This window comes from Notamacropus eugenii, chromosome 6, assembly GCF_028372415.1.
Source record: "Notamacropus eugenii isolate mMacEug1 chromosome 6, mMacEug1.pri_v2, whole genome shotgun sequence".
In the NCBI taxonomy this organism is placed as follows: domain Eukaryota; kingdom Metazoa; phylum Chordata; class Mammalia; order Diprotodontia; family Macropodidae; genus Notamacropus; species Notamacropus eugenii.
In genome coordinates, this window is record NC_092877.1 from 124,418,968 (window position 1) to 124,441,057 (window position 22,090).

Genomic DNA, 22,090 nt, shown 5'->3' on the forward strand with positions numbered 1-22,090 from the left:
TTGTGGCTGTTCAGTCATTTCAGTAATGTCTGATTATGCGACCCCATTTGGAGTTTTCTTAGCAAAGATACTGGAGTGGTTTATCATTTCCTTCTGCAGCTCATTTTACAGGTGAGGAAACTGAGAGTGGGAAGTTAAGTGACTTGACAGGTTTCACACAATGAGTATGTGTCTGAGGCTGGATATGGACTCATCTTCCTGATGTCAGGACCATCACTTTATCCACAGAGATACCTAGCTGACCTAATATAATGGAAGACTTTTGAAGTCAGAGAATGAACTGGGAAAGCACCCAGGGCTTTGCATCTAGCAGGAGCTTAATAAGTGTCTGTTGAATTGAATTATCCTGCAGTTTGAGTTCATTTTAGGGACTGTACTACTTTCTGGAGCTACAATGATGAAAAAAACACAACAACCCACAGACAACTGTGGAATTTCCCCTCAATGACCATATACATTAATAGCTAGCATTTATACAGGGACCTTATGGTTCACAAAGTGATTAACAGGCATTATACCATTTTATTTTGGCAACAGCTCTGTGATATACTTCCTATTATCTTTCATTTTACAGATAAGCAAACTGAGGCTTTGAGAAGATAAATCTCATCCAGAGACATATATTTAATAAGTGACTTAGGCAGAATTTGAATTCTGGCTCATAGTTTATTATTATGTCCATTAAATTATATCTTCTCTCAGTTCAGTAGTGAAAATTGGAAGCTTCTTGAGAATAAGGACTTTTTGCCTGTCACATTTGTATCATCAGTTTATTGCACATCAGTAAGCCAATGTGTTTTGATATTAGTAGCACTGTTTCCCTGTCCCAATCCCAGCCCCAGCTACACCCCAAGACCACCGGTCTTTCTTCCAGGCTTGCACCTGGAGTCATAATTAGGGAATTAACTCTTGTGGAGATGCAACTTGGGAAATGCTTCTCCAGATTCTGTAGTTCTTGCTTCTTCCACAGACATCTCTACTGAAGATGTCTGTTTGGATGGGGGTGGGGGAGAGACAAAATCCTTTGTATTGTCAAATAGTCAACATCAGAAATGTACATGTTGTCATCAGTGAAAAAAAATATAATGATTAATAATACCTAGCATTTATATAGCACTTTAAGGTTTGCAGAATGCTTAATATATGCCATTTTAAGTGATAACACATTAAAGAAGGTTCATTTTTATCAATCTTGATGTTGTACCCTCAGAAAGAAGCATAATACCTTTTTATTAACCATGCATCTGAAACATTCTGTAGGTATTTTCTCACTTGAGCATAGGAAATTGTCTTGCATTTGCATTTGTATTCTCAGTGCATTGTATAGGAAAAAGACTTACTAAAGGGCTTATTTATAGTTTTATTTACAATATGAGGTAAAATGTGGTGAATTAATGTGGATGCAGACAAAGTGTTTAAGTGTAAAAATCTCATAGGGCATTTTAACATGGGAGATTAAGAGAGACTTCCTAGAGGATATAGATGCTGAAATTAACCTTGAAAGAAGAGGAGCATTCCAGCATTAGAAGAGAAGAGGTAACTAATACCCAGAGGTTAGAGATAGAAGTCTACGTTTAGGTCAGTGATAGCAGCCTAGTGTGGCTGGCACAAAGGATTCATAAAGCATGAAAGAGTAAGTAGGGGGAGAAACTTACATAGGAATCAATTTATAAAAAGATTTCAATGCCCTAAAGATGTTATCCTACAGACAACAATACATTGGTTGTTTTGGAGATTTGCTTTCTAGAAACATCATCTACATCCCTTTATAAAGAATGGACTGAAAAAAATTAAAAAGAGTGGATTGGAAAGGGAAAAGGGGAAAATCTGGGAGACTAATTAGGAGGCCTTTTTTTAGTAAAACAGGTTAAAGACAATGATAAATTTCTCTCACGTGCAAGTAGAGAGGAGGCATTGAAAGTTCAAAATATTGTGACAGTTATCCATATAATATGGCAAACATTTGAATATGAAGGAGACAGTGTGTGTGTGTGTGTGTGTGTGTGTATGAGAGAGAGAGAGAGTCAGAGACAGAGAGAGAAAAAGAGAAAGAAAGAGACAGACAGACAGAGATTTGAGTCATGAATGACTCAAAGGTTTTGAACCTGGATGCTGGGAAAATGTGAGAATGACAGTATCAACAGAAATAAGGCAGTTGTGAAGGACAGGTTTAGGGAATAGATGAAGTGTTAAGTTTTTGGAAATGTTGAGCCTAAGAGAATTATAGGGCATGCATGGAAGGCAGATATGTTCAACAGCCAGCTGGAAGCTAGATGTAGGGATTGTGAAACCAGAATACAACATAGTCTAGTTGATAGAGACCTGGACTGAGAGTTAAGGAACCTCTGAGTTCAAACCTTCAATCTCCTATTTTCTTCTCAGATGAATTTGGGGAAGCCATTTCACTTCTTTTGTCTTCACTTTCCTCATTTGTAGAAAGAGAGGTTTGGATTAGATTACTCTACTCACCTAGGGAGAAAAGTACCTAGGACAGGACCTTGGAGGCACCAATGCTTAAAAGGTAAAAAGAAAATGGAAACCAGTAAAACAAACAAAGAAGAATATTAGCATCACATATTTAGTGCTGAAAGGGACCTAATAAGCTATCATACTTCCCTTACTCATTTTATGTATGAGGAAACAGAAGTCTAGAAAGGAATATTGACCTTGTCAATGTCATATCATTACTACATGTCTGAGTTCATATTGGAGCTCACAACTTAGTTCAGCTCCAGTGTACTATCCCCTGCAACACACGGCTCTTCTGAGTCATAAGCTAAGCAGAAAAAGAACCAGGAGAATGAAGAAGGAGGAAGATAAGTATTAGGGAGAGTAGCATTGTTTTCACACGCTGTGTGAAAATGAATATGAAGTCAATCAGGGAATTTCATAATAGGTTGAGATCCTTATTTCCTTTGCTCTCTAGGACCTCAGACTCTTCATAGTTACTAATACGATACCTCTACAGCCTGCGATGTCAGTGCTGTGGCTTCTTCCTTAGTGTAGCAGATCATATCCTCCATAAGCTATAGAAGATTTTGTTTAGTAACAGAATCACAACTTTAGTCACCCTGGAACAGGGATAAGCCTCTTAGTGCTTAGCTAGGCTGGACCTTAAGTCATAGGAACACGTTCCATCACATTTCTCCATCATGGTAGGTCTTGAGAAAATGTCTCTGTTTTCAGAACCCAAGATTTACTTCAAGTTATGATGAGTTATAGCTGGAGGATTCTTGTTAAATATCAATCTCAGGGCAACTAGGTGGCATAGATATTTTCTACTGGTTCGGCCTGAGGCCAATCACTTAACCTCTCACCTTTAGTTTCTTATCTGTAAAAAAGGTGATAATATTACTATTTACCTCACATGATTATGAGGACTAAATAATATAACATGTATAAAAGGATTTTCAAACTTTAAAACATTATGTAAATACTAGCAATTAATGTTCAACAAGTTATTTTAAATTAATCAATATAATTTTAGTCAGATTCTAGTTGAATCTGATAGGTTTGGAGAGAGATTAAATCTCAAAAAGTACTTGATCAGAAGAAGCTAATATACAAGGACCCAGTATAATTCAGGTTTCCCTGCATAATTAACACTTGGGAAGCTCTTTTTGATTTGTCATTTATAGATGATGTGTTCTATTTTTAATCACAGACAAGTTTTAGAGTATCTTCTTCACTCTCGGCATAATACAATGCAAGATGGAGACAGAAAACATAAAAATTTGGGACAGCTAATGGGAGAAATATTATATAAAAGATTAATTCATAAAGATGTTAGGATGTCCAATAATACAAGCAGATCAACTCCATTTTCGTTATATTTTCCCAATTACTTTGCTTAATTTCATTACTTATCACCAAGTTCCATGTTTCTAAGAGCATCTTCTTTATTAATTTTTTTTGTAATTCTTCATTTTAGTATGTCATACATGACTAAAAATAGTTCAGCATTGTAATTAACTTTCCATGTATGGAATTTGCGGCAATATAATGAATCAAACTGCATAATTATAATGAAGTTAATATACCTATATGTGGAACATGTTTTACTGAATTTAGGAGGAATAATTAACACAAACGTAGTCATGAAATGCTTTTTTGAAGTCAGAGATTACATGAAAATCTTAATTCAGAAATTTTTACTGCACCCATTTTTCTGCGTCTGAGTTCCTCTCAGCCTGGGGTAAAAATATTTAAGGGGAATTTACAGGGGTTGCAGAAAATGTTGAAGAATAGCAGGATACAATGGCTGGAAAGTTGAATTTGGAGTGAGGAAGACATGGATTTAGATCATGCCTATTACCTCATCTGCCTTACCCTAGATAAGTCACAACCTCTTTGAGAGTCAAATGATTTTTTAAATTATCTTGATACCTATATCTGATTGATATAACTCTTGCCATAGACAGAAATAAATGACATACATATGCACATTACAAATATATATGTACATATATATATATCACACACATATATGTATGCACATATATGCATCATATATACTACCTAGCTAAGGCAATTCCATTATTTGAATGCAATTCAATTCCTCTCTAAACTCCTGTATTTGTTTTATGGCTCCAATGGCCATCAAAGGTATCCACAAAGCTAGAAAAATTTAAAGGCCCTTCCTCAAACTCATCAATAAGTCGTGGTAATGTTTACCCCAAGAGACATTAAGTGGGAGAGAACACTTTGTTCCAGTGGCTATGAAGACAACTGAAGCAGGTGCTGTGGAGCACACAGAGTTTGGTTAGATGTCAAAAATGCCAAGGCTATCCACTATATTCAGGAGCATGGTCAGTCATCTTGACTTTTGTCTTGCCACTGGACTTCTACAACTCTGGAAAAGAGAGTGCGGCTGAAGACTTTGTGCAACTCTGCCTCACTTAAATCCCATTTATGCACAAATCAAGAAATCACCCTATGATATCCTCTTTAAACATGAAAGACAAGCAATAACTTGTAGTTAAGTTGTGATATGAATAGAAAAAGTTTTCAGGGTAACAGAATCACAAGTTCTTCATGTATTAACATGTAGTAAGAGTTATATTGATCATCATTCCAGTCCTCATTATAAGCCTTCCCCCCCAAATAAAACAATATATTTATTAAGTGCTTATTATATACAAAACATGATGCTATAGTCCTGATGACACTAAAAGAACACTGAAGAGTCTGTCCTCAAGGAGCTTACATTCTAATAGGAGAAGATAGCAAATATAGGTGGAATGGTGACAAAGGGAGAGTATTGTGCTTTGAAAAGTCACAGGGAGAACATTAAAGCATAAATTCTCTCTCTGGCTCTCTCTCTCTCAGCTATTTATTTCATATATATATATATATATATATATACATATATATACATATATATATAAATACATGTGTGTATTTATACTAAAATGCAAAATGAGAAAAGAAAAAAAGAAACATGTACATAGCAGACCATGAGAGAAGATTCAATATAAAACAATAAATTTTCATTTCAAGAGAACCTATATAATAAATACTATGCATTATTTTCAAGGCTGCCAAACTTTGCATCTTTGTTGGGTTTCTTTTGTTCTCTGCTGTGAACTTTTTATTTTTCCTCTCCCCCTAAAAAGGGTAACAGGTAAGGATGTGTATATATACATACATACATACATACATATGTACATGTTTCTATGCATATATATTTGTGTATATAAGCATGTGTGTACACATAGACATAGACATCTATTCACATATATGAAAGGCCATACTATTTTTATTTTCCACCTGCCATCAGTTTCTGTGAAAGTAGATGGCATCTTCCTTTAGGTCCAAGTCTCTCTGCGTTTTTCTAAGTCAACTATCTCATCGTTTCCCACACCATAGAAGTATTCTAACCCAATCACATCTTATCTGAGACGGTCTATGAAAATTTTCACCCAATTTTCCAAATTTCTTCTATTTTTGATTGCTTAGTTTTTTTTTTTATACAAGAAACTTTTAATTTAAAACAATTGAAGTTATACTTAAAAAACTTCAGGAATACTCTCCCTTATAATATAGTTTAACATCTGATACTGCTGATCCTTTACATTTTTTTTCCTGGTTTCTTTGAAGTTCCTGATTATTTTGCTGCTCCAAATGAATTTTGCTAATTTTCTGTAGATTTTTTTAAGTAATTTGTGATGACATTAAGTAAATAGATTAGGTAGGTAAAACTGTCATTTTAAAAATATATTGGCTTCACCTACCCATGAACAATAAACATTGCTTCAATTATTTAGATTTGAGTTTATTTGTATAAAATGTTTTATGTTTATGTTCATATGATTCCTTTGTTTTGGCAAGTATATTCTCAGATATTTTGTACTATATTGGCATTTTTAATTGTCTAAAATAATAATGAATAACATTGCTGACACATAGTATAGTTTCCTTATTTTTGATTTTTGATTGAAACTATTTTAATTCCAGCATTGCCTGAAATCATAATTACTATCCCTGCTTTTTTTCTTACATAATAAATTACATAATATATTCTACTCCTGCCTTTACTTTAAATTTGCATGTACCTCTCAATTGTGTAATGCTTCCTGAAATTCAACAACGTATTGTTGAATTCAAATTTTTAACCAATTAAATTTAACTTCCATTATATTGGTAAATTAATCCCATTTACATTCTAAGCTACAATTACTTGTTTTATATTACCTTCCTTCTTATTTTAGCTCAGTATCCTTCTCACTTTATTCACCCTATTTCTGTTCACTCCTCTGCTTTACTTCTACCCACTACTTTGCCCTCCTATTCCTTAAGCTGGATACCCCTCTAAAAGTCCCTCCCTTATCTTCTCCTCATCCTTGCCATGTTATTCAGAAGACTTAGACACACACACACACACACACACACACAAATACATACACCCCTTATATTTCTCCTAGATGTTGTGTTGAATTTTCCCACAAAAACCTGAGAGTTCTTCATTTTGTAAAATGTTCATGCTTTTTTCCATTCAGGATTATATTTAATTTTGCTGAATAAGTTGCTCTTGGTCATAAACTCAGCTTTTTTGTTCCATGGAACATACTCTTCTAAGACCTATGGTCCTTCAATTTAGTAGCTGCTAAGCCTAATGTAACCCTTGTTGTAGCTCCATGATATTTAATTTCTCTTTCTTGTTGTTTTCCATATTTATTCCTTAACCTGAGAGTTTGGAAAGTTGGCTATGATATTCTTGTAAGTTTTCATCCTAAGATCTCCTTCAGGTGGCTATCCATGTTTTGTGTTGTTTTTTGTTATTTGTCTATTTTTGCTTTGCCTTCTTGTTCTAGAATTTCAGGACAATTTTCCTTGATAATTTATTGTAATATTGGATCAAGATTCTTTTTTACTTGTAATTTTCATCTACTCTAACCATTCTTCCATCATTTGTCCTCAATCTGTTCTTGAGACCTATGGTTTTTCCAATGAGATGTTTCACTTTCTCTTCTACTTTTTTCATTATTTTGATTTTGTTATATGATTTCTTGACGTCATAAAACATCATTAGCTTTTCCTTGCCCAATTCTAGTTTTCAAGGAATTACTTTCTTCCTTAAGTTTTTGACTCTCCATTTCAAGTTCTTTGACTTTCTTTTCATGATATCCTTGGATATTTTTTAAAAATCTTTCCTCAATCTCTCTTCGATTTTAAAGTCTTTTTTAAATTTTTCCAAGAACTCCTTTTATGCTTCAGACCATTTTACATTTCTCCTTGAAAAAGAAGCACCTTTTTTAGCTCCATTATCTTCATCTGAATATGAATCCAGGTCTTCCCTATTCCATTAGTAACTACCTATGGTTGGGATTTTTCTCCTTTGCTATGGTGACGGCATAGCTTACCGAGAGGAGCAAGTCCTATGCCTGGCCAGCAGGCTGCTCGTCCTCCTGTGGAGCTTGTGAGCAAAAGAATGAAGTGGGAGAGCGGGTCATGAAGCAACTCCTATTTATTCAAGCAAGCACTCTGGTTATATAGTCTCTGCCAGTCAGCCCAACGGTAACAATGGTAACACACATAAACAAACCCGAAACTATAGTAATGAACACAAGCTGGAACTATAGTAACAAACACAAGCAGGGGTGGGGCCATTCCTTCCAGCACCATCTTGTTCACCCTTCCCTGCTCCGGGCTCAGTTCACCTGATGTCCATCAGTGTGGCGTGCCAGATGGCGTGGTGGTCAGTGCCCCTTATACTCCTTTGCTTGCTCATTTTTATTTTCTTATTTCATCTTATTTTTAGCAGTTATTAGTGTAATCAAGTTGTAGTCCCAAGCTATGGGGAATGATGACTCAAATCTCATATCCTTCTTACTTGCATCCTTACTTGCTTATATTTCTGAGCTCTGTCTCAGCACCCAATATTATGATCTCCTCTCCACTCTTAGGTGTCATGGTATCATGGCTATGACCCCCAGCCACATTGTCCTGCAAATGTTCTTGCTTCCTGAAGTCCCTGTGGTGGCTATAAACTACAGTTCTCCCCTTTGCCTTGAAACTGAAAGCAAGGACTCTGCTCTCCTTCAAGTACCCACAGTTAACAGGGTCCCTGCCCCTTTCTAATGTACTCCTTAAGTGTATGTTAGCTCCTTTTCTCTGCAACCACAACCTAAGACAGCACAGCTACATTTGGTATCCCAACACAGTGCAAAGTCCTTCAGTCTTCTTCTACTCAGTCATCAGACCCCTACACTGTCAGCAAAATGAAAGTTTCTAAGACTAAGGCTGCCTCTTAACCCAGTTGTCCCCAGGGCTTATTTCTTGATTCTTCACAGTCAGACTGGAGGCATTTACACTTCACTATGGTCAAACCTCTGACCCCGGAGGTCTGGTCTTTCCTGGGTTCTCCTCAAATTGTCTTAGGAGGACAACTGCTTTACCCCACATTTACTTCTGCTGCTTGGAGGCTATGTTCTATCTTTTTTGTGGAGGAAATTTGGAGAGCATAAAGTTTTTTGACCTACTCTGTCATATTCCCAGAATCCTCCAAACACAAATTCTGAAAACATTGGTAATGTTGATTTGAGATTAGTTCTAGAACAGGAAAATAGAAAATGGGTATGAAAAGTTGGACAGTACTTCATAGCAAAGTTTTTTTTAAGGAGATTATAGATAGTAAAAACTGAAACATTGTTGATTGACAGTCTAGAATTCATTGGCATTCCTTTGGAGATTTCCTTTGGTGACAAGTTGATTATCTCCAATGAATTTATCCATGTTTGGACTCTGCTTGCTTCCCCATCAGCTTGAGAATTGCTTCTGATGCCATTAGTCTCCCCATTGTGCACTATTTGTGTTTACATTATGCTCTGGCTCCTAATAGATATTTAGGCCTTCTCATACTCCCTTTCTTCCATTATTTCTCCAGGCATCCTTTATATGATTAGTGATAGAGCAAGATGTCTAGTGGTGCTGGCTGGCCCCATCTCTCAGATTTATACTCTCAGTCATAAAACTGTACCCCAAATTCAGCAGATGACATCCCCAACACATTGCTGGATTCTCCGTGAGCTTTGTTAGAAAGAGAATGAATCTATCAGTCCAGGCATGTGATGCTGTGGTCCCAACTATTATTTGCCTTTGTTGTTCTAGTCTTTAACAATTGTTTTGCTGTAAGAGCCTTGCTTGACTCTGGTCCTCTAAGAATATCAAGGATGGAATTTGAGAACATCTAAGAGATTTAAAGAGACTCTCCTCTCTTGTTGGACATTAGCTGGAGATTTCCAAGTAAAGCAAGACAATCTAACCTTTTGGAGTTAGCCTCTATTTTTGTGCCCTGTCAATCATGCATGTAGATAACCTTTAGATAGTGGTGTGATTAGGATTAAATGATTAAAAAATAGGCAGATCATAAATGTAAATAATGTGAATGATTGTAATTAAGCTGAACAGCTTATCAATTTGTGATATCCTATGTGACACATTCTATCTTTCCAATTCCCATGAATCTTCATAGGTCATGTTCTTATGCAGTTTCAAAGAACTTCCTCCCTATGTTATATTGCCTATAAATCTGAGATACTGACCAATAAAAATCAGTATTTAAAGCTTGCTCAAATATGCCTTTCCTGATTGCTCATGAAGGTGATATACAGTTATTCCCTATTCTGTATCCAAAACAACCATATATAGAGGCTTAATAAACCTGCTTCCATTCATGAATGACTAGGGAGCTGGTATCAGGCAGAGATTATGCAGAATAAGAGGTTTTCTGGTTGGCTACAAAGACAGAGAAGCCCATGACTCAGGAGACATGAGACAGAAATGAACTCACATTAAATATAATACTAATAATTGCTTTGCCTCTCCCTTGGGCTCTTGTATTTTTCTTTCTTGGCTGATAATGAGGGAAGAACTTCTATGAACTACCAGGTGGCAAAGGTCCAGTGACACTGTGTTTTCCATTTAGTCACTATCAATCCATGAACACATGGCACCTCTGTTTTCCTTGTTTTATTTTTTCTTTGCTTTATTTTTTCTTTGTTTTAAGTAAAGACTATTCAAAAAGGAAAGTGCACAGATAACTGGTAAGACTAACAGATCCGTCAGAGTCATCAGAGGTTCTACCAGAAATCAGACATGGTAATACTAGCAATTGTCTGGTGCTCTGTCAGTATAACAAACAACTGATCTGCTTGACCATGCCAAGAAATAGAATTACTTATCAACAGAGAAATCATGCCTTTCCTGTAGCCAGCTTAAACCAGTTGAACAAAAGAGCAATTCAATATCTCACTCCAGATGAATCTGTTAGGGACATCCTGAAGCAGGGAGTGGAATCCTATGGCCAGAAATTACAAAATACCCCTTGGCCCCATGTGTTCCCTAACTCAATAACTTTTGTGCTTTAGGTCTGAGTCCACTCTCTTAAGGGATAGAACAGAAAGAAGAGTGCATCCCCTTTTGGGAGGAGGGCTGTTTTGTAATTTTTGTCTTCTCAATACCATCTCCACAAATGCTTTATAAAAAAAAAAAAGTAAATTGCAGCCAACTGATTGACATTGTTACCCTAGGTAATGGCTAATGAGTGGAAATATTAGAAGTCTGACTCCCTTAGGATTACATTTAGAACATAAAGGTAAGAAATAGTCAGTTATCTTCTGGAATCCCAACCTGACATAGGAAGTTGGAAGAATGAACTCAGAGGGAGTTCTAAAATATGCCTTTTACTCACTAATGACTCATATAATCTTTAACTTCATTCAGGCTTCAACTTAGGTGCCACTCTATACAAGAGAATTGTCTTGATGCATCTCATTTATTTAATATTTACTTTACCTATTTTGTATTTTATTACCTGCATTTACACTGCTTTCTGCCAATTGCATGTAAGTTCTTCTATAATCAGGGCTATTTTATTTTCATCTTTAAAACCCAGTACCTAGCACATTGCCTGGCATGTTATAGGCACTTAATAGATTGTGGTAAAATGTTTGAGCTAAATTGGAAAACCTATCTCTCTCTGTAATTCATGGAAGAGGCAATGTGTAAGAGCAGGACAATCTTAGACTTTGGATCAGAAGATATGTACTAGAATATCAACTTTGTCATGTAATGTTTGGATAAGTCTAGGCAAGTCATAACTTCTGGTGATCTCTGTTTCCTCATCTATAAAATGAGATAATTGGATTAAATGTCCTCTTTCAGCTCTGAATGCTTGATCCTATGATCAAAGAACCATCAGGGTCCAAATTCCTTGTCAAAATATGTAAAATTAGTCTTGTGAAGTTATAATAGAAATGCAACATCATATATTTATACTGTTTTCCTACAGTTCATTTGTGTCTTCCTTTCTCTTACTATTTATTTTTAGCATTTCTTCAGCTTCCTTTATTTTCTGGTATTTAAAGAGATTTGTGATAAAGCATTATTTATTTCCTATTGTCTGACAGTTCAGTTGCCAATTGTACTTTGTGTATTGGCACATTTCTTTCTTTTTTCCTTGTTCTCATTAGCAGGGAGTCTTAATCTCTTGTTTCCACACTTCTAAATAATCAGGCTATAGCGCTATTCCAGTGGAATTCAAACAAAGATTAAGGAGAAAGTTAGTATCCCAACAAAACAGGTTTGGGTAGATGGTGTCAATAATGAGGAATCAATAAAATATATAAGCAAAACTTTTTTATTTATTTGATATGTTCATATGTCTTTTATATTTTAATTCCAAATTATTTCACTCATTTTGAATTCAAATTTTAAATCAGATTTTGTTCTCCCATTTTCCAAAGAAAAATTTGAATCATAGTTATCAGGGCCTATGACTGTAAGGGGAGAGAATAAGCACCTACCACAAGTCAGGCATTGTTCTAAATGCTTTACAAATACTTTCTAATTTGTTCCTCATAATACCCCTGTAGGCAAGTTATCCAACTTGTATCCAGTCATCCACATTATTCATGTCTTTGATCTGCTTTTTTATCACTGTAAATCATACCCACATCTAAGGGTTATCTGCATGCATGATAGATAGGGGGAAAGTGTGTGCGTGTGTGTGTGTACTATCTGACAAGCTTATCAAATTGGATGGTGTCATCCTTTGTAATCACAGAGATTCAATATTAATTGTTCTTTGTTCCATCTTGATCATGAAGAATTGCACTAATGAACTCTAATAGCCATTTTGGCTATCTCTGGATAGAGGTAGGTGAGTATCAAAGATATAGAGTAGTCAGGTAGAGGGAAAAATAGAACACATTCAAATTGTTAAAATATAGTCACTACTTTTGGGACCTTTTTCTCCCATATCCAGCTCTGGAAAAAACATAAAATAGAGTTCCATAACAAATCCTTAAACAGTGGAGCCAGTGTTAAAATGGAGTGGAGCAGTCTTTTAACCAGGAAAACTTTAAGGATTGGCAAGAAAGGTCTATCTCAATCTGATAAAAATGGAATGTATTACATTCTAAAAGCATTCCAGAAGCTAGCAGTAAGACATATCTCAGCAAATCAGTGAGACATCCTGAGCCCAGTGAAGTGGAGCAGGCAAACTCCAACATTAAGGCACCCTCCCATGCCTTAGCATAGACAGAGGAACCAGCAGACTCCAATTCAGAGAACCATCACTTGCTTTGGCCCAGACCAGGTGGGGCAGGCATCCTCCAGTAGCCAGACCTTCATGTGCTTCAGTGTAGCCCCTGGAAACACAGAAAAACCCATCTGACTTCATCACATGCCAGATACCACTACTGGAACCTGGACTCAGGATGAGGTAAGCTGCCAGATCGCTATACACCCAGTCATCAATACAGCAATACCTGAGGACACAGTGCACAAAACCAGTGACCAGGTCCTTGGACTCCAGGACAATAAACTTAGTATAGTGTCCAATGTGCTCCACCAGCACAGCTCAACTTTAAAAGTTACAAAGTAGGCACACAAGATGAAGAAAAAGCAAAAATGAACATTGGTTATAGAGAGTTATTATGGTGACAAGGAAGATCAAAACACAAATTCACAAGAGGACAACATGGTCAATATGCCTATATGCAACATATCAAAGGTGAACATGAATTGATTCCAAGGCCAAAAAGGCATTCTTAGAAGAGTTGAAAATGAATTTTAAAAGTTAAATAAAAGAGGTAGAAGAAAAATTGGGAAAATAAATAAGAAGTATGCAAAAGAGAGTCAACAGCTTAGAAAAGGAAAGACAAAAATTGACTGAAAAATTCTTTAAAAATTAAAATTAGCCAATTGGATAAAAAAATCCACTGACCAAAGCAACTCCTTAAAAAGAAGATCTAGTAAAATGGAAAAAAGAAGTACGAAAATTCAATGAAGAGAACAACCTGTTTTTTGTTTTTTTTTTTTTAAAGTAGATTTGGTCAAATGGAAAAGGAAGTGCAAAAGCTAACTGAAGAAAATAACTTAAAAATTAGAATTGGGCAAGTGGAAGGTAATGACCCTGTGAGACATCAAGAATCAGTCAAATAAAATAAAAAGGATGAAAATAACAGAAGAAAATATAAAATACCTCATTGGAAATACCATTGACCTGAAAAACAGATCCAGGAGAGATAATTTAAGAATTATTAGATTACCTGAAAGCCATGATCAAAAAAAATTAGCCTGGACAATATCTTTCAAGAAATTATCAAGGTAAATTGCTTGAAGTCCTAGAACCAGGGGGTAAAATAGTCATTGAAAGAATTCATCGTTTACCTTCTAAAAGGGATTGCAAAATGAAAACTTAAGTAATATAGAAGATAAATTCCAAAATCAACAGGTGAAGGAGAAAATACTGCAAAAGCAAGAAAGAAACATTTTAAATATGATGGAACAACAGTCAGAATTATAAAGAATTAAGCAGTTTCTGTATTAAAGTATCAAAAGACTTGAAATATGATATTCTGGAAGGGTAGGGAATTACAAGCAAGAATCAAATACCCAGAAAAAGTGAGCATAATATTTCAGGGGAAAAGATGGACATTCAATAAAATGGGGGACTTTCAATCATTTCTGGTGAAAAAAACATAACTTAACAGAAAATGTGATCTTTAATATTTACTTTGAGAAGAGGAAATGAGGGGGTAGAAAAGGATAAGTTACATCACATGAAAAGGCACAAAGACCTATTACAGCAGAGGGAAAGAAGTGAGAGAAGTGAGCATTGTTTGAACTTTAGTCTCATCTAATTTGGCTTAAAGAGGGAATAACACACATATTCATTTGATTATAGAAATTTTTACCTTCTGATGGATATCTGGTCATTGCATCCAGATGGCTCAGAAGGAGAAAGTGAGGTTGGTGACCTTGCACAGCCCTCCCTCACTCAAAATAAACTCAAGTGCAAGTTGTGTCATCACTTCTTGATCACATGGTCTTCTTTGGCAATGAAGGATGAACACATCAATCTGTGAGTAGACCCAACTGCCTGAATGGGGACCCAAGCTAGCTGGGTAACTCAGCTCCTCCCCTCGTGTCTGACTCCCCCTCCCCTTCCTTCTCCTCTCCAAAGGAAGGTAAATTTGGATGGCCAGAGGATACCCAGTTAACTTGAGGTTAATGGTTAGATTCCTTCCCTTCCCTTCCCTTCCCTTCCCTTCCCTTCCCTTCCCTTCCCTTCCCTTCCTTCCCTTCATTTTCCCAAAACCTTAAACCTACTGTACTCTGAATTCCATAAATTGGATAACACTAGACTCCCCCTGCTGAAGCTCCACTTAAGGGCTATTTTCTGGACCCTCCTGGCTTAAGAGTGATTATCAGTTGTAACTGTTGCTGTTTCCCTCTCAGCTTGATTTACTTGTTTTTTTCTTTGGCTCATTAAATGGGCCATCCCCTGATGACTTCTTAAATGGGCCTATTCACTGAATGGCCAGTATCTCACTCTAAGTGAGTACCTAAATAGGCATTGGTCTAAAGGGGCCAAGGTCTCCTATTGCATCCTGGGCCACCTCCAGTTTTCCGGATGAATATCTTGTCACTGGGTCAAGATGGCTCAGGAGGAAAAAATGAAGCTGGTGACCTTGCACAGTCCTCCTTCACTCAAAACAAAGTCAAGTGCAAGTCATGTCATCATTTCTCTGATGGCATGGTTTTCTTCATCAACAAAGGACAAACACAACAATAGAAATTTTGCTTTATAGGGAGGTAGGAAGAAAAGGGGAAAAGAAAATGAAGAGGAATTGATTGAAGGGAGGGAATATTGACTAAGGCAGTGCTCAGAAGCAAACCACTGGTGAGGAGAGAAAGAGTGAAAAGAGAGGGAAAAGTAAAAATGGAGGGGCATAGGGTGGAGAGAAAGACAGAGTTAGTAAACATAACAGTGAATGTAAATGGAATGAACTCTCCCATAAAATGGAAACAGATAGCACAGTGCATTCCAAAAACAGAATCCTGCAGTATGCTGCTTACAAGAAGCATATTTGAAACAAAAAGACTCACGGAGAGTAAAGGTAAAAGGCTGGAGCAGAGCATAACATGCTTCAGCTACATTAATGAAAAACAAAAGCAGGGATCTTAATCCTCATCCCAGACAAAGCAAAAACAAAAATAGGTCTAATTAAAAGAAATAAAGAAGGAAACTACATTTTGCTAAGAGGTACCATTGACAATGAATTACTATAAATGCTAAACATATATGTACCAACTGGCATAGCATCCAAATTCTTAGAAAAATTAAGCAAGTCACAGGAAGAAATAGCAAGACTACACTAGTGGGGGGGTGGGGTTCTCAACCTCTCTCAGAACTAGATAAATTCAACCACAAAATAAACTAGAGAGAAGTTAAAGAGGTGAATAGAATTTTAGAAAAGTTAGATATGGTAAACCTCTGGAGACAATTGAATGGAAATAAAAAGGAATACAACTTTTTCTCAGGGGTAACTGGCACCTCCACAACAATTGACCATAAAAACCTCACAATCCAATGTAGAAAGGTGAAGCATTAAATGCATTCTTTTCAAATCTTGATGCAATAAAAATTAAATGTAATAAAGGACTATGAAAAGATAGATTAAAATTAATTGAAAACTAAACAATGTAATCCTAAAGAGTGAGTGGATCAAACAACAAATCATGAAAAATATCAATAACTTCTTCTAAGAGAATGATAATAATGACACAATATATCAAATCTTATGGAATGAAGCCAGAGTAGGTATTAGGGGAAATTTTATATCTCTACATGTGTATGTGAATAAAAAAAGAGAAGGAGAACAACAATGAATTGGGCATTCAACTAAAAAAAGCTGGAAAAAGGAAAAAAATCCATACTAAATACCTAATTAGTTGCTCAATAAGAAATGATGAGCATGCATACTTCAGAAAAGCCTGGAAAGATTTGTATGAACTGATGTTCAGTGAACTGAGCAGAACCAAGAGAACATTGTATAATGAATGACTTTGATAGACTTAGCTCTTCTCAGCACTGAAAAGATCTAAGAAAATTCCAAGATAGTCATAATGGAAAATGCTATCCATACCCAGAGAAAGAGTTATGGAGTCTGAATGCAGATAAAAATATGCCATTCTCTCTCTTTCTTTCTTTCTTTCTTTCTTTCTTTCTTTCTTTCTTTCTTTCTTTCTTTCTTTCTTTCTTTCTTTCTTTCTTTCTTTCTTTCTTTTTCCTTCCTATCAGTGATAAAACCTGTCTCTTTTTTCTTTTTAGAGAGGTGCAGGTTCACTCAGTCACTGAGTACCTATTATGTCATAGGCACTATGGAACATGCCAGCAAAGGTCAATAAGTAATTTCATTTTGCAACAATAATTCTTCGTTAAAAGATAGAGATCTGTTGGGGGAGCAGGGGAGTGTTGAGAAATGACAGGAATTAAAAAAATAATCAATAAAATTTTTAATGAATTGCTAATATTAAAAAGGCCAAGGGGGATGCTGTAATTCCTATTTTCACTGGGGGAAGAGTCAAATAATTTTTACATATAAATTATAGCATATTATAACGTTATTTGAGAGCTCATACTTCAGCCTGCTCAGATTACTTCACCTCACCCTTACAGTATCAGCTTCTTGAAGTTAGAGACTGTTTCATTTTTGTCATTTTTTTTCTCCTCTCCCAAAGCAATGCTTGGAAAATAATATATATACTCAAGATATGCTGCTTGATTCATTGATTGATTTTTCCAATGAATAACTGTTCTGAAATTAAAGCAATTTCTGGGGATACAAATACAACAGAAATACAGTCTTCATAGTTAAGGAGTTTATGATGTGGTAGGGGAATACAAAATATAAAAGGGAGATAGAAAGTGGAAGAAGGAGGATACAAGAGAGAAGTAAAGCCCCCAACTTTGGAGTCTGGTGGGGGGACGTGGTATTAGAGTTCAGAAAATCAGAAACACAGTTAGGATGGGATTGAAGTTTGACCTGCCTTGACCCCTTCTCAAATAGAAGCACCAGGAGCAACTCATTGATGGGAGCAAGGCACTAGCTTAACGGAAGGATGTTTCAGAATAAGAAAATTATAGAAGCTGATGGATATTCTAAGACTACACTGCAGATGAGGCATACTGTTGAAGAATATATAGTCATAAGCACAGGTCAGTGAGTAATGACAAGTTTAAACAATCTTTCCAGTAGAATATAATGTGTTTCAGTACAAGATTTATGTATTTGTTGTTGCTGTTGTTTTTATCAAAGTATGGATCAATTCTCTGCTGTCTGTGCTAATTTTGGCCTAATAATTCACACCAAGAAAATATAGTTGCTTAATCAGCCACCACCACACCATCCATACGTGGAACCATTGGTTACAGCAAATGCAGAAGTTTTGAATTCTTTGGGTAAGTTCACTTACCTTGGTAGTGTGCTTTCCAGGGATGTACACATTGACAATGAAGTTGATGCACATATTGCCAGAGCTAGCTTACTGTTTGGGAGGCTCTGAAGAAAAATTTGAGAGAGAAGAGGTATTAGACTTATTACCAAACTGAAGGTCTACTGAACTGTTGTGCTGACCTCATTGTTGTATGCCTGTGAAACATGGACAGTCTACCAGGGCGATGTCAGGAAACTGAATTGCTTCCTTTTGAACTGTCTTAGGAAGATTTTGAGGATCACCTGACAGGATAAGTTGCCAGACACTTGAGTCCCTGTTTGAGCTGAACTGCTAAACTATGCTTCTGAGAGCGCAACTCTGATGGGCTGGCCATGTTGCTCAAATGCAAAATGTACGCTTGCCAAAAAGACTATTTTATGGAGAACTTGCATGGGGCAGGTGATCACATCGTGGCCAGAAGAAATAATACAAGAACACTCTCAAGGTCTCTCTCAAGAACTTTGGATTTGACTGCAATGTGGGAGACACTGGCACAGGACTGCTCATCATGATGTGCCCAAATCAGAAAGGGTGCCGTGCTCTGTAAGCAAAGCAAAATTGAGACAATACAAAGTAAAGAGAGGCTGCATAAATTTGGGGTATCTTTCTCAAATATTACTACGGACTACCTGTGCCTAATCTGTGGTAGAGCATTCTAAGCTCGTATTGGTATCAGCCATAGTTGGACAATGAAATTTCACTTTGCCATGGTGATGTCATTTTGGTCCTCTTCAAAAATGAAGGACAGCAACCAGCCAATATCTTTGTTACCTATCACAATGCCTGGTATATAGTAGGCATTTAATAAATGCTTATTGCTATGATTTTTATTGTGTTTTACTAAAATTTTTGATTGTTCTTATTGACAAGCATCCAGGGTGATGATCTTTTTATTACCAGTAGACTTTGTTTTTCCTTTTAGAGTTCTTCCATGACAATTAAAGGAGGAAAAGCCAAATACTTTCCTGAGGATAATCATGAAAAGCTGGTCTTCTCTGACAAGATTTTGTAAAAAAAAAATTAAAGTAGCCTAACCATTCACAAATTCCATTTAGTATCTGTTATTTATTGAGGGGTAATCTTGTGATTCAAACTGAGTTTTCCCATAGTAAATTAAGATCAAAGTAATTATTTCCCTCAAATAAAGTCTTGCCTTAATGTATTCTTGACTTTAAATGAATATTTAAGATGCTCAAACTCTTTCAAAATTCTATTTTCTACTCTATTTGATTAACTCTACTCTTGCCAAATGCTAATTAAATTGACATTAATAAACTTATGAAATTATTTTTGCTGATTTAAATGCCTTAAATTCCAGTAAAAAAATAGATAGAAAAGTTCATTTAACATAGTTATTTCTTAAAATAGCAAAACTTTTTTTCCATTTCAATTAATATTATTTTTTTCTCTTTGATGACACATGTTCTTAACATATGGAAATGAACTTGAATATTTATTTTCCTTTTAATTTGATTAAATTAATTTGATTAAATTAAATTGATTAAATTAATATTCATCAGCATTAGACTTGAGAGGAACAATCTTTCACATTTGTCTTTTAAGGTAACAAGGAAAAAAAGTGTATGAAGGAAATAATTGGACAAAAATTAGCACCAAATTTCTTGGGACTCTCCAAAAACATACTAGTTGCCCAATTTACATTAAAAAAATTGAAATTGAGAAAACTGGGAATTTACATGCCACGTCTCACTCAGAATTCATATAAACACAGTTACAAAACTCTTTTTATACAAATAAAGATAGTTCTAAACAAATTGAGAAATGTTAATTCTTCATGGCTAAGTCAAACCAATATTTTAAAAAATGACAATTCTACATAAATAAATTTACTTATTCAGTGCCATATCAATCAGATTAAAATGTTTTAGAAAACTAGCATCATAATTCATCTTGAGTTTTGAAAGGTCAAGAATAACGGGGAGATCAATGAGGGAAAATGGTCTAGCAATACCAGATCTCAAGCTATATTAGAAAGTGGTAATCATCAAATAAATGTGATACTGGTAACAAATAGAGAGATAGATGAGTGGAACTGATTAGGTAGAGAATATACATTAATAAACCACTATTATCTATTGTTTAAGAAGCCAAAAAATCCAAGATTTGAGGACAAGAAATCACTGTCTGACCAAAATTACTGGGAAAAATGGAGAGTAGTTTGTCAGACACTAGTTATATAGAATGTCTCACACCATATACCAAGACAAATTCATAAAATGGATTCATGGTTTACACAAAAAGAGTAATAGTATAACCAAATTAGGGGACCATGGAAAAAATTTACTTGTCAAAACTATGGATAAGGAGAGAATTTATGACCAAACAAGAGATAGAAAGCATTAGATGATATAAAAAGTATAATTTTGATTACATCAAAAAAATTTTTGTACCAACAAAACCAATGCAGCCAAGATGAGAAGAAAAGAAAATACAGGAAGTTTCTCTGATTATCTCCTTATTTCTAAAATATTTAGACAACTGAATCAAATTTATAAGGCTAGAAAGCATCCTCCAATTGATAAATGTATCAAAGGATATAAACAGAAAATTTTTAGGAAAGAAAATCAAAGCTATGTATAATCAGGAAAAAAAAAAAAAACCAAAGTAGCATGCTAAATAACCACTGATTGGACAAATACACATTAAAAGAAATCCAATGTACCACCTCACAACCATGAGATTGATTAATATGGTTAGTATGATAGAAATATTAATATGATAGAAAAGGAAAGTGACAAATGTTCTAGGGAATGTAGGAAAATTGGAGCACTAAAATATTATAGGTGGGATTGTGAATTGATCCAACTACTCTGGACAGCATTGTGGAACTACACCCAAAGGGATTTCAAATTGTTTATACTCTTTGATCCACTTCTAAGTCTGTATCCCAAAGAGATGAAAGAAAAAGGAAAAGGTGCTATGTGAATAAAATGTATTTTCTGAGGGATAGCGAAGAATTATAAATTCAAGGAATGTCCATTGATTGGTGAATAGCTAAACAAGTAGTGGTATATGATTTTGATGGGATACTGTTGTGCTATAAAAAGTTACAAAGAAGGGTATTTTCATAAAATCCTGGAATCACTTATATGAACTCATGCAAGGTGAAATGAGGAGAATCAGGAGAACACTGTAAACAGAAACAGTAATAGTATGTGGTTATTAATTGTAAATGACTTAGCTATTCTCAACAATAATGATCCAAGATAATTCCTAAGGACTTATAATGGAAAATACTCTCCACCTCCAGTAAAAAAACAAAAACAAAAACAACAAAATAATATAGCCTGAATGAACATGGAAGCATACTTTTTTTAACTTTATTTTTCTTGCTTTTTGGAGGGAGTGGTCTATTTTTTAAGTATATCTTATATGAGAACATTTTGCATGAATGCACATGTATGGCCTGTATCAAATTTCTTGCTTCTCAAGGAGGTTACAGGAGAGGGAAGAAGGGAGAAGAATTAGACCTCAAAATTTAAAAAAATAGAACATATATTTGAGAAAAAAATTGACAAAACAGCATTTATTTAACATGATGCCAAAGAAGTAACTAAAATATTTTGCATATATATATATATATATATATATACACATATATATGTATGTATGTATTCCATTTCTGTAATTATATCCAAATGAATCAGCCATTCACATAAAGCATTTTGATTGATATTATGTCGGTTGAGTTCATATGGAGAACCCTTGTCCATAGAGGACCTTTTGGTTCCGCTATTCAAACTTGACTTGTTCATAGCCTCCATCTTAAAGCAAATTAACA